At 40.3% G+C, this 15,013-nt stretch overlaps 1 protein-coding gene across 1 annotated transcript in view; it reads left to right on the top strand.

Moving 5' to 3' along the window:
* LOC107657212 (phospholipid phosphatase 3-like) overlaps positions 1-15,013 on the top strand; it is a 43,015-nt gene that overhangs the window by 6,293 nt on the left and 21,709 nt on the right. The window lies entirely within an intron of this gene.

Raw genomic sequence — 15,013 nt, forward strand, 5'->3', positions numbered from 1 at the left:
TATATCAAATAAATTCAGACTTGGTTCACATAAGAGACTTCTTATAAAAACATAAAAAAAAAATTATTGCAGGCAACCTTCCGGCAGATCAGTCCTCTGTAGCATTTTCCAGCAATTTATATCGAGGAATGACAAAAGAAACTGCCTTTTCAGCATATTACGTAATGACGTGGCATATTAGATGATAAAATAACTCCTACTTTGCCATTAACCAAAAATCAAGCTGGGTTCCGTGAAATGTAAAACAAGATTTCAGAAGTCATTCCTCTGAATCAGACGCTGCCACAGATCTTTGGAAAGCGATGTTAGGAGTCTCTGGGCTCCGCAGAGAGCAGTATTTTGTAATAGTCAGCATTAAGGCTGGAAGGTTACAGTGTGATGCAGGAATGGTTTCCATATGAGTGCACTTGGAGTACAGTAGAGTCATCTGGGCTTCAGATGGAGTCACAGACTGCCTCGCCTTCACCGCTGGTAATGACGCTGTCAAAACATAGTGCCCGCGCTCTGTATTTATGTATGTCTAAGTGCACATGTGCAATACAACGTGTTTGACTATTTGTACAAGAACCTGCGAGGGTGTTTGTGTATGTGTGTGTGTCTCAAAGAGAGGCTGGTTTCTGAGGTCGCTGCCATGTGGTTTAATTATATGCTTGTAGAGTTTATGCGACGAAGTGGGCTGCCGTAGGTAGCAATTAGACAGGCAGACATGAGCACGAGTGACCATCAGCTGGCTGTTTAGACTGTGTGTGTGTGTTTATATAGTCGGGTACATCTTTATCACATCCAGAGGGTCTCTTGGAGCGTGTACTCGTGATAACACACTCTTCGGGTTTGTTACGGTCACTAAATTCCTCCTAGTGCGGACGCAGTTCTCTGTGATCTGCGGCCGCATATCTTTGGCAGTTTACGGCTCTCTATTTGTGCTCGGAACAATAGCGTAAGATCTTCAGGACAGTGGAAGCAAGTATGAGGAACCCCTGCTGGTTTGTATGCCTATCTACGAGGTAAACGCACAAATTATTTGTTTATTTATTCTCAGTGTAATTGTAGTCTATTTCCTCTCGCTAGTCTATATTGTATCCTATCAGCTATTGTTTCAGCAAATGAGGCATTGTGTGTGTACGAGTCTGTGGGATGCATCGGCTGTGGAACAATCATCCTCAGTTCACTCAGCTTGATTATAATTCCAGGGTGTTGGAATTTTTCTGGAGAGTGTACATGTGTTTTCTGGAATGGGAATTTTTTTTATCCAGTGTGGGCATCTGTTTAAGTCTCATCTAGCACCGAAAGGCCAAGGGTGACCTCTGCAGCCTTCACACGACAAGCGCTCTTTCACTTTTTCTGGGTCATATGGATTAAGTCCAGGGTGCTCAGCATTCCTGAGTGTAAGCCTAGCTGGCCCCTAAAGGTCAGTCACCCTCTGCGCATTCATATGCTAATGAGACCTGTGTCACTATGGGTAATATTCTAATGTGATGAATAATGCTCAAACAGATGATATAGCTCATGTAGTTTTTGGTTTCAGTTTTTCACCCCTTTAGAATAGAAATTCTCTTGTGAATTACAACTTAGATTTATTTATTAAAAATAAAGTGTGTAATATCTGAAAAACTAGGGTGAAAAGGGTCTAGGAGGGACTGATGTAAATCAACTCGGCATATTAAATAAAATGAAAATGCATCTGTGCTGTTTCAGCAGATGTCAACGCATTTATATAGAGCAGTGTTGTTACTGTTAACTGACATTATTAAAAATGTTTTTTATTAATTGAAATAAAGCTGAAAATAAAATATCACATGAAATACGTAAACTTAAAAAACTTGACAATTAGACATTTATTGGTGAATCTGAAATAAAAATTAATAAAAAATAAATAAATAAAAATGACAAAAGCACATAAAATTACTAAAACTTAACTTAAAATTCTAAATGAAAGCTGAAAAAGCTCATTTAAAATATTATTAAATACTCTAACAGTAATACTAAAATAACATTAATATAGAGGTCACATTCTCCAATGTAATTTAGTATGGCATGTGTTTCTGGGCTCCAAAACTCAATTTCTATTTGTAATAAATTTTTTACCCTCAGCATCTATTTATTTTTTATTTGAAATTGCAATTTGATTAAATGTTGTTGAAATAAATGAATTTTGTTATTCCGATAATGATGCTGGAGATGTGGCATAGTGGTTAGTACATTCAGCTGTGGAGCTTATATGGGAAATGTAAGCTTGAGTCTGGCTTGCGACATTACCCTATCCCCATAGGTCTTCAATCCTGCTCCTGGGGACTCTCTTTCCTGCAGAGGTCAGCTCTAACCCTAATCAAACACACCTTAATCAGCTAATCAAGGTCTTCAGGATCACTTGTCACAGGCCAGGTATGCTGAAGCTGGAAATAAACTTTGCAGGAAAGTGGGTCCCCAGGAGCAGGGTTGAAGACCTGTTCCCCCTCTTCTTCCCAAAATGTCCTTTCTCTGCGAGTTGTATGTACACAAATTGTACACTTGATGTTTGTACACGTGTATATGTCATATGTATCATTGCGTTAGTATATCTATACTTTATAGTAGAGTTTTGTCTCTCCAGGATGTTTCCTGGTGGGTGGAGTAGGAGCCGGAGAACAATGCTGTGATCGTTTACACCTTACACTGTTATTGTTACTGTCTCGTTGCAGAAGCACACACCCACAATAAGACGTGTAGCTTACACAAACATGTCAATATACTAGGGGTTGAACGACTTCTGATTTTTTGAAGTCGACTTTTATGTGATGAAAGTCGAGTCGAAGTCGACTAGTCGCTGATGACGTCATTAATGAACAAATAAGTCTGGAGCTGTGACAAACACCTTGTGCACAGCTATGGCATATGACACAGCGTTGCCCACATGGCTGTTGCTCCTATAACAGCTTTTTTGTCAGTTCTTTTGTATTTGGGTCGTTATATTTCTCACATATTTCTGCTCATTCTAAATCAGATACAGATAAAGTAGCACAGTAAAGATTACATTAATATGAACTAGTCGATTAGTCGGTGCAACCCCTACAATATACATACACTAGGGGTGTGCCGGTACAAGTATCGGTACCGAATGGTTCACGGGGCAAATAGAAGTGATCATCCCTATCCCCTTGGAGTGGGGACTTTGGAATGAGCAGGGCACGTGCGTGCCATTATGTAGTCGTTTGGAATGCACCTGGCAAAGGGAGCAATGTAATTTCCTCATTATCTTCAGCTGGGATGTTCCCGTGACAATGCAGCACGGTGTGACCGGCACACCCCTAACATACACTCATAGACTACACCATAATAAATACATTTAGACAGTGACATTCCCATGATCTCATTCTCTCACACACCACACCAAAAGCCTTAATGCAGCTCTCACACTCTGGTAGAGCGTAGATTGCTATTTTCAGATGCTTTAGTTGTTGTGCTGTGGCAGGTCTTTCTCTTGAGCTCCAGGGCAGGGTGGGAGATGGGAGCAGTTCTTGGGCTCTACCCCAATGAAGATGCTCACAGCAGGCAGTGGTGACCTAAGTTAACCCATAAATGCACACATCTCCAGAATCATGACACCACTGTCTCTAGGGTCTGTGAAGTGGGCTGAGGGGATGAAAGGATTGATGGATACTCCAGTCCAAAGAAGTCACTTCTCCTGAGCTACAAGTGTTTATTACGTTTTATTGGCCTTGGAAAAGAAATGCAAAAAGAGGCAGAGAGATAGTTTGTGTTCATTTGTTTAATTGCACTTTACTGTGAGAAGAAAAAGGCAGGATTTTACCTTTGACCTGGGGAAACTGGCCAGCAGTTGTGCAGTTGTACATTTCCTCACCTAAAGGCAAAGTTAACAGACCTACCAAAGAATGTGACACACTTGGCAAAGGACGTTTTTGAGGACCTTTTCTGCTTGATTCAGTGGGATCTCTAGACTTTTATTTTGACATGCTAGGCCTATTTGTTGCATGATTTAAATAAACATGGAAACACTTATTTTCTTAGAAGAAACCACTGTAAATTATATTTATGCATCCTCATGTCTTCTGTTAGTAAAATGTATTGTTTGCTGGTCTCCTCTAGGGGCAGTTTGTGGGTGGGGAAGAGATCAAAAAGGTTATATAACAAAGCAGCTTCGACACGTTTCCATTACACCTCCATTACATTTTACTCTCGATGGGTGATATGTTTATATATTTATAATTTTAATAAACATCTCATTTGGGAATGTTTGTTAAACACAGACAGTTTGACTCGAAGCTCTGTTAATAATTCTCCTCTAGTAAACACTTTTGACATGTTTGGGAATTGGAGGGCTTTTGTATTGTTGCAGTTCATCCTAAATAGTATGCAAGATAAGAATTACTGCGTCAGTATGTTGATGCTAGTAAGCTAAATGGGCCTGAATGATTTTTTTTCTTTTTCAACTGTACTACCCACAACCTCTTGCACAACACAAGTAGACTTCTCTTAAAGACAAGTGCAGAGGATGCAAGGTTAAAGCTCCCACATAATTTTTTAATATGCAGTCACCTGAAAGTAAAGAAACACAAGTATCCGAAATCGTCCCCTATACACTCATTCTCTATTTCATGTATTAATTCACTAATATAGTCCACTTGAAAGAGTGAAAGAAAAAGAGGGAACAAATTCAGACACTGAGTGGCCCAGAAGATGCTGTCATCTGCCGAAACAGGAATTTATTTGGCATGACCCTCACATTGGTTAGTACCTAGCTGTTGTGTGTACATTGTTTGTACACTCCTTATTGTGGTGCAATATGGAATTGAGTGAGTGCACTCAACAATATCCATTACGTACACCACAACAAATGGGTATCTCTTCAATTTAAGGTTATTGCAGGGGTGTCCAAACTAAGTCCTGGAGGGACACTGTCCTGCAGAGTTTAACTCCAACCCCAATTAAAAATGCCTGAACCAGCTAATCAAGGTCTTACTAGGCATACTAGAAACTTCCAGACAGGTATGTTAAGGCAAGTAGGAGCTAAACAATGACAATGGCCCTCCAGGACCAAGTTTGGACACCCCTAGGTTATGGGAAGTGATTTCGGACATGGCTGTTGCCATTTGCGCACAGTGTTATCAGGCCTCTTGCAAGGCTGCCTACACAAATGCCCATGTGAAAAGGCATGCCTCTGGCGTCGATTTCCGTGAGTTAAAATTACTGTGCGTAAGCACATGTTTTGAGCTGGGCCCCAGCCCCAGAGCCTATCTAATGTATTGAGAGAGTGAGAAAGGTAGGATTGCCAATGTGCACAGCTTTGCTGACCACAGCAGCTTGCATAGACAAAGCTAACGGAGCAACCCTGGTGTGTGTGAGAGAGCAGAGAACAGTGACAGCAGGGGTCCCTCTCACATACAGTACTTAAAAACACGGTGAAGTTTTGGTCATAAACCAAACAAACATTCACAAGTCTGTTTTTCTTAACCAGGCTCCTGCGACAAGTGGCAAATTATTTGTCAGTTTCTTGTTTTGTCAGGTTGAGTACAATACCTCTGACCAAGGTTTGGACCACTCTCATTGGTCCAAAATCCTACCCCATATAACTAAATGTTGAACATCAAATATATTCTGATTAAATTCCGTTTTGTTACTTCTGCAATTTTGTTACTTTGCAGTAGAATTATGCTTTTGGAGACAACATGATGCACAAAAAGTGGCCTGGCGGGCAGTGCATGGAGTGTGGTGGTACTTCCATGTAGTCGAACTGAGAGACACAGATATAATTAGTATTGATTAGTTAACCGGGTAGGTCAGATGGAAATGGGATTAGTAGATCTGGGTTTGCCCACATTGATCTGTATTGGAATGTGTTATCCTGTTTGTCAGAAATAGTCTCTTTCTGTCATGGATATCCGTAAGTGATGGGTCACGGGTATGGTTTTAGTGTGCGGGTCAGTGCTTCTGTACTGCAGTGGGGGCAGAAGAGTGGAAGCATGCAGGGTGCTACTGAGACCACACATTCCAAAGGTCAGGGTGCAGAGGTCAAAGGTGACCGAGAACGTTAATCTCTCTGTGTGTACTTTTGTGTGTGTTTTAGTGTTTAGTCTAGGTGGGTTTTGTGTCTGGGAGCCAGAATGGATGTGTGTGTGAGTTTCAGAAATGTCAATCAAGTTTGAAATGCACCTCTGACTTCTGAAGAATCCCACACAGGGCGTTCTCATTCCAGTGAGCAAGTGCAGTGCTTTTATAAATGGCATGTCCTCACCAAGGGGTCAAGGTCTTACTGGTTAGCAAGGATATACTATATAGATACCAAGGCCCTGTTCCAAATGGTGCACTTGATCGGTCTTACGGACTTGCGTTTCTTGGAATGCCTGTGAAGTCCACAAGGCCGTAGGGTGTCCCATTTCTTGCTTTGTGCCTTGATGCACACTTTTGCAAACATATATTTGGATGGATGTTTTAGGGTGTCATTTGGGACAGAGTGTAACTCAGAATAGTGTAGGGTTTGGGCCTGTGCATGTTCTTGTGGTGACATCAGCCAATCAGGATTGTCATGACATCATTTCCCGCCTCTACAAAATGATTAGTCACACAGCATTTTGTCACAGGTGATTGGGTCATAAAATTGCATCCAGAGTGCCCATGAGCAAATTTCAAATCAAGGACTTTTTGTGGTTCCTTTGCCAGCTGAGCAATTGGCTTTGAGATAAATAGGAATGCTGGGATGGCTTTTTCTAGGTATAGTATAGAGCTTGGTCCGCACACAGTTTGTTCTAAATATACAGTATGCTTCCTGTTGTGGCGTTGCATTGGATTACAGTGGCCACCCTCTCTTCCTCTCGTCCCGTCTCCCTCCCTCCATTTACCTTTCTCCCAGTAATTAATGAAGCCCTCCTCTTACGTTTTCCTTGTTCCCAGCAGGGGTTGCTTACTCTTTTGTGTTCGGCTTCAGTCTTTCAGCCAGTGAGAGTCTCATGAGAGCTGGCAATGAGCCACTCATTCTCAACAGATTCCCACAGGGGTTACCATGCCTGTTCCCTCTCACTCTGCATCCTCCACAGGCTCTCACATTGTGTGAAGGCCCTGGCCACAAGCCCTTTGCAGATCACTGATGATAAAGCCATCAATGGAGCTCAGAACTAAACAACAAACCCTCACATCACCTCTTAGTGGCCTCAGAGGACATGCTTGTATCTAAAATTATTCTATTCTTGCCTACTGTCATGTGTGCATTGTTTCCACAAGGTATAGTCCTGATTGCTGCCATTGTAGATTGAAAATTGTTGGAAAGGTCTTTCCTCATATCAGGTTTGTTATGAGTCGAGTTCACCCCAGACTCATTGTGTCCAATTGGCACTCAGGTTGCAGGAACGGCACGCTCATGGGTGTGTGACCAACATGTTCTCCAGCCAAGAACCTGAAGTCTTGAACAAGAGAACAAAGTTTTGGCCAAGGAGGTGTATAGGACCTGGAGAAAGATATCTCTTAACAATCCCATTCATCTCAACGGCAGTTGAGTTGGCTAATAAAAATGGTTATGTTAAGCAGCCAAACCATGACACCTTAATTCTGGCACAAGGTGCTACCTATGAGTGAAGTGAATCACCAGCAGTAGGCATTTACAGATAAACTTCCTGTACACGTTATCTAAAATCACTTCCTTCATTTAATCATTTATTTATTGTAGTAAATTATGTAATAGAAGCCTGGTGTTGTTTGACTCAATGTGTAATTGAGCAATTTAGCAGATAAGCTCATGAGGACTTTCCTAAAGAGCATAAGCTGTAAAACATATCTTACAGTATATGACTATTACTTTCCCTTAGCAAACTTTAGGCACATTTCTGGCTTGCGTGTTCCTGACTCGTGTGGTATCTTGCACACTAGCTAAGGCAGACTTGATATGCATGACTCAGACAGGGGCCACGTTATAAAGAGACATGCCTAGAATATATGTTGTGGTAATTGTGGTTTCTATTTCGGAGAATTTTTGTTTGTGTGTATTTCTCCTGCCACATTTTTAAATTTGTACTTCATGCTAGCTTACCTCAGGTCTTCAGCACATAGACGCAGTCACGCTAAACTGCATCGGTGTTCTTACCTTGTCTCTGCTTTGTGCGTATGTGTGAGAGTTTCATGGTGTTTATGGTTATGCACGATTATGTTGTCCTCTCAGTGCAGTCATTGTTTGGGGGCAGACGGCCCCTGTCAGGAGAAGGCCTTTCCTGCATTTGCATCTCTTCACAAAGCCTTCCTCCCTCTTCATTCCTTTTCACCAATGCATCTTTGTCCCAACAATGACAGATCGGCCTTTAATAGTCATTCAGAACTTCTGCTTTACAATGCAGTTCACTTCCACCCCATCACACAGTCAATACCACTACTTCCTTTAGAGCGAGATGCTTTCAGAAGCTTTGAAGGAAAGGTCAAAGTCCTAATGGTTTAGGATTCTGAACAGATGTGTAATAAATAGAAGTCTAGTAGCCTTTTAAGGTTTTGCGCTATTAGAAAATAGTTTGAACATCCCAACTAGCTTGACCCAGCAACGCTGTGATTCTGTCAGACTGCATTACTTCCAGTGACTTTTTCTGGTGGATGTGACCCAGTTGGACAAGATGAGTAGTCAAAGTCAGTCAAAGCTGTAAGCGTTATGCCACAATCTCTTACACATTTACACAACTTCACATACGATCTGTCAATGTAATCTCCCAGCCAACACACAAACATGTTTTTCATCCAGGGTTTATGTTTGTATAACCAGCCACCAATAGTCGATAGTGTCTGATAAGAATCGTCCCATTTCTTATATAAACATTGATTTCTACAACTGATTTCTGTTCTGGCCTATCAGCAACTGTGGCTGTGAAGTCCCAGCTCAGTGGTTGCCCATAGCGTCTGACTGGCGTCTAGTCATTCCCCTTCTAAGAGCAGAAAGGCTGCATGCCCACATCTGATAACGCAAATAGAAAAATTTTCTCCCACAATGCACCACTTTGCCACCCACTTATAATTGTTTTGTGAGTGTGTCTGGTGTATGCTTGGTGCTTGAGGTCCATATAGATTTTGGCTCCATTGTTTTTCATTGAGCTCATATTGAGCGTTAAGTCAGAGACCAATTTGAGAGTTCATACGCAGTGACCCCAGTGGTCCAGAGCCACTTTGAACTGACTCTAATTAACTTAATTAGTTTTTTTTTTTAAGTAATTTTGATGGGCTTTTTATGACTTTTATTGAGGTAGGACCATAGACTGTATAAAAACATGGACTTAGTGTCCGTGACGGCAACCGTAGGGTTCTGAAGAGAGTTTTTGAAGCTCAAAAGTGAGCGGAGGCGGCCGTCGCCATCTTGGCAGTGCGTCACCGCGCGTCACTCCCGGATAATCGAAGATGGGCAAAGAGGCGGGAAAATTAGCTATAAAATCATTTTTTGAACCAGGCTGTAAACATGCTGTAAAGTTGGGCATTTTAACATGGGGCATGGGGAGGATTGACTCCCTTTTGCAGCCAGCCTCTAGTTGCCAGTTGACGAATTACAGTTTAAGTCACTTCCTTGTTGGCTTCACGAGAGAAAGCGGGAGGTTGCCGCTTGGGTAGGACAGTAGAGAGACAACAGGAAAGCACTGGGTGTAGAGAGGGCAGCGGAGTCGGCAAAGGACCTCAAGATGGCAATCGAACTCGGTTCGCCATGAGCTCTGTTGCACTGTAGGTAGATGCATTTAAAGCATCATATATAAAATAACAAAACAATAACACTGATTGCATCATTGTATAATTTGCACATTGACAATTGTAATTTGGTTATATCTGACATTAAGTAAATACATCTTGACAAGGACACTGGTCTGTTTGACATCAGTTAAGCTTTTAATATTTTTCACATGGCTCCCTTGACACGAAGATATGATAAGAGCTGTTTAACTTGGACAGCTCCCTCTTTGTGTCTGTAGGTCACCAGTCTTTAGCTGTGGCCATGGGTTCATTGTGAATCAGCCTAAATTTATTTCTGTTTAATTAACTTTGCACAGACCTCAGGCTCGTGGTTTCCTCCCTTCCTTCTTTCATAGTTACTGAGCCACATAGTTACTATTGTACCAGGAAAGTTAAGTAGAGAGAGTTATAGTAGATATAAAACAACAAATTACAACTGAACTAGTCCCAGCCTCAGTTTGTTAGTGGCATTAAACCGTTGAAAATCTTCAGTTTTGTTTGAAGCACTTCAGAACTAGTCAACTAGATGAGAAGAATTGTATATTATATTGTTTCTCTAAAATAGTCTATACTTTTCTACCTTTTCATCAGATCACAAAGCCTCTGGACCATATTCCAACCTTTGTCTCCCACATAAACACCATGGCTCAGTATTAACTGCTAGAGTTTTGAGTGAAGTTGCTCTTCAGATTGTGTCTTTCAGTATGAATATTGTCCTTTATTGTGGAGTAGTGAGAAAAAGAGCTAGAGAAGATTGAGGAGAGTCTCAGCATACCAATCCTCTCTCGTGGTGATGACATGGGCGGCAGAACAACAGCGTGCTGGCATGACACAGGCTCACAGCCAACATCATTGGCCACAGACAGAAGGCTTTTCACAAACACATGGAAGTAATGTGGAGGTCTTCATACCCAAACAGACATTTCAGAACTATTTAGGTTTTGTGGCTGCTCAGTGCTCCTCTTTCAGTTGTGCTAAGTTTATACTATGGAGACCACAAAAGTATGCTTTATACAACATATTTAACCCCCCACTACGAAAGATCATTTTATAAATCAGTATTTAATCCACTAAAGATGGATTGTACTCAAGTTTGAGGATCAATAGGAGTCCCCTTTTCCCACTCGTCTAACAAACTTGACTTTATTTTTGTGCAGATATATACACACCCTAACAGAAATGTATATGGTCTGTGTTGTCTGTACATGAACATGCTTGCGCATATGATGAAATATGATCGCTAGGACTTGGCTTTTCCTTGTTGGCTTCACGAGAGAAAGCGGGAGGTTGCCGCTTGGGTAGGACAGTAGAGAGACAACAGGAAAGCACTGGGTGTAGAGAGGGCAGCGGAGTCGGCAAAGGACCTCAAGATGGCAATCGAACTCGGTTCGCCATGAGCTCTGTTGCACTGTAGGTAGATGCATTTAAAGCATCATATATAAAATAACAAAACAATAACACTGATTGCATCATTGTATAATTTGCACATTGACAATTGTAATTTGGTTATATCTGACATTAAGTAAATACATCTTGACAAGGACACTGGTCTGTTTGACATCAGTTAAGCTTTTAATATTTTTCACATGGCTCCCTTGACACGAAGATATGATAAGAGCTGTTTAACTTGGACAGCTCCCTCTTTGTGTCTGTAGGTCACCAGTCTTTAGCTGTGGCCATGGGTTCATTGTGAATCAGCCTAAATTTATTTCTGTTTAATTAACTTTGCACAGACCTCAGGCTCGTGGTTTCCTCCCTTCCTTCTTTCATAGTTACTGAGCCACATAGTTACTATTGTACCAGGAAAGTTAAGTAGAGAGAGTTATAGTAGATATAAAACAACAAATTACAACTGAACTAGTCCCAGCCTCAGTTTGTTAGTGGCATTAAACCGTTGAAAATCTTCAGTTTTGTTTGAAGCACTTCAGAACTAGTCAACTAGATGAGAAGAATTGTATATTATATTGTTTCTCTAAAATAGTCTATACTTTTCTACCTTTTCATCAGATCACAAAGCCTCTGGACCATATTCCAACCTTTGTCTCCCACATAAACACCATGGCTCAGTATTAACTGCTAGAGTTTTGAGTGAAGTTGCTCTTCAGATTGTGTCTTTCAGTATGAATATTGTCCTTTATTGTGGAGTAGTGAGAAAAAGAGCTAGAGAAGATTGAGGAGAGTCTCAGCATACCAATCCTCTCTCGTGGTGATGACATGGGCGGCAGAACAACAGCGTGCTGGCATGACACAGGCTCACAGCCAACATCATTGGCCACAGACAGAAGGCTTTTCACAAACACATGGAAGTAATGTGGAGGTCTTCATACCCAAACAGACATTTCAGAACTATTTAGGTTTTGTGGCTGCTCAGTGCTCCTCTTTCAGTTGTGCTAAGTTTATACTATGGAGACCACAAAAGTATGCTTTATACAACATATTTAACCCCCCACTACGAAAGATCATTTTATAAATCAGTATTTAATCCACTAAAGATGGATTGTACTCAAGTTTGAGGATCAATAGGAGTCCCCTTTTCCCACTCGTCTAACAAACTTGACTTTATTTTTGTGCAGATATATACACACCCTAACAGAAATGTATATGGTCTGTGTTGTCTGTACATGAACATGCTTGCGCATATGATGAAATATGATCGCTAGGACTTGGCTTTTCCCAGACACTCCAAGCGTGTTTGACCTTGTGGTCAGAGCAGATCTGAAAACATCACAAGCAGTGCCAAGGAGGAATGTGCGTCCATGTCTGTATGTGTTTCCGCATATGTACCTTAGGTCCGTGTATTCCCTCCACCTAGTCTCATACTCTGAGGTTAAATTAGCTAAGTCAAGTTTCTTTGAGCATCCCCAACTCAAGCACCCGTGAGAGAACTTTATACAAACTTCTGTGGCCCAAAGCCCTGTATTTTTGCAGGTGTAGAAAGTGTCTGCTTCCTTAATTCTGGTAATGCCCATCTGTCGTAATAGTAGAGAGAGAGAAGACAGAGGTGTTTGACCGCATGTAGATGAAGTAGCTTATGCTGTACACGACCTTATGTCTTAAAACCACAGCATGTTGTTCCATTGAACGTGTTTGAATATTATTTCGCTTAAGAACGTCGTCATGATGTTTTTGGAGGTTTAGGAATAAGTAGCTTTCACTGACGAAAAGAAGCAAAGGGGCCTGAGTGTAGTTGTTTTTCAGAATGTTCTGGTTCCCAGTACTGGTATGATCTTACATCTTAAAGGTTTGGTTTATTGTATGTATATATTTGTGTGTTAGAAAGGATCAGTCACCACGGCTGTAGCCTCCTCTCTCTCCAACCACAAAAAGCCCAAACGCCCCCTTCTCTCTTTCGCTCCAAACACCGTTCCAGACATTTGGGTGGTCGGTGTAAGCTAAGCTTTGTTTTTCTTGCTATTCACACATTTTACAATCCTTCAAGGGGAACTTTTCAAAGCTCCCACCACAACTTTGAGTCTGATGTTTAGTTTGCTTTGATTTGAAAATATGCATTTATTTTTCCCGTCGTTGGCTGGATGATGACAACTGACGTGTGTTTTGCAGGACGTGTGACATTTTAATGAGTTGGCCATTTTGGGCTGAGGTCCCAGCCTGGCATCTGTCCCTTTCCTTACTGAAAAAAATACATGCATGCCAAATAATGTGCATGTAGTTTGTTGTCCATTTCTACACCAAGGGAAACCCTCCACAACATAAGTCTTTGGGTTTTTGCTTTTAACCACAAAAAGTGCTTCCATCATAGTTCCTGAAGCAGAAAGACATGAACCAAACTGCTGTGAAAATGTTGTATCAAAACCACAAATGAACCTGAAAACTTCACATAATCTGTCTCTAAAATGTCCACATACCTTCTCTGTTCCAAAATGTAGTGAGCTTCCTACCTAGACAGCATCATAGACTAAATCCTAATGCAGGCAGCAACATAACAATTACTTCCTAAGATAACTTGTTTTGGCCAATATCTTTTGTTTGTTTGTTTTTTTGTAAACAATGCAGTCCCAGAATGTATTACGAAATAAATCAAAATGGTGAATGAGTTGAAAGAAATGGTGATTATAAATGTATCTAATTCATATGGTAAAATGGTTTATTCTAACTAGTGCTGTCAAACGATTAATCGCGATTAATCGCATCCAAAATAAAAGTTTTTGTTTACATAATGAATGAGTGTGTACTGTGTATATTTATGTATATATAAATACAAGCACATGCATGTATATATTTAAGAAAAATTTTATGTTTATATATTAAATATATTTATATATAATATAAAATATAATAATATAAATATATAAATGTATATACATGTAAATATTTTCAAAATATATACTGTATGTGTGTGTATTTATATATACGTAATAACTAAACAGTACACTTACATATATTATATAAACAAAAACTTTTATTTTGGATGCGATTAATCTCGATTAATCATTTGACAGCACTAATTCTAACCCATTATTTGCATATTTTGTGTGTTTACATTTATAGTATTGCAGTTAGCTTAGCAACATGCTAACATCAAACTCTATTGGAATCAATAGTAAACGTTATTAGTGTGGTGTGTGGAGATTGTTCCAAATCAGTCACTTATTAGGTTCCACAATTCTTAAGAGGCTGCTGCCTATGTAGTTCACTAGGTTTTGGAACAGGACTTCAACAAATCATAAAGATCCAGAATTTTCTAAAGGCACTGAAAAGGCACACATCACCCTTGTTCTTGTTAAAACTTGACATTACCTTTTACAAATGAGTTTGAATTACTCCGTATAAGTATAAAAACAAGTAAGGACTTTGACGAGTTTAGTGTTCATTATAAGTTCTTATCTGTATTGAATTAGTTCTCTGATGCTCTCCATACAGTATTGTTTGCCGAGAAGCTTTGCTTAATACCATTAGGCTGCATTGTCTTTAGCTCTAAGCTACTTTGCACTGACAATAGCCCTGAACCCAAGCCAAAGGAAAGGGAAGCTTCTCTTGCTATTGTGCCGCTTTGCGCAAATTACTTAATTAGCAAACGCGCAAACCATTACTTTAAGTCAATTTGCATTGGATACACAGTACATTATGTGCGCTCTCTGAGAGTTTTGTGTACATAGCTCTTGTAGTAGCAGCACTTTGAGCTAGTGCTTTGTTTGGAAGATTAGATAAAGGCTAGAAGAACTTCCTAGTTTTCCTCCCTCATTCATTTCCTATTACAAAGGCTTTTTGCACTTGGTTTCATGCTTTTTGCACTGCATTTGGTATATGTATATATATATATATATATATATATAAAAGATGGTTTGTTGAACAACACTCCTGTCTTGTTGATCAACAC

Source organism: Sinocyclocheilus anshuiensis, unplaced genomic scaffold (genome assembly GCF_001515605.1).
Source record: "Sinocyclocheilus anshuiensis isolate Anshui unplaced genomic scaffold, SAMN03320099.WGS_v1.1 scaffold4653, whole genome shotgun sequence".
Lineage (NCBI taxonomy): Eukaryota > Metazoa > Chordata > Actinopteri > Cypriniformes > Cyprinidae > Sinocyclocheilus > Sinocyclocheilus anshuiensis.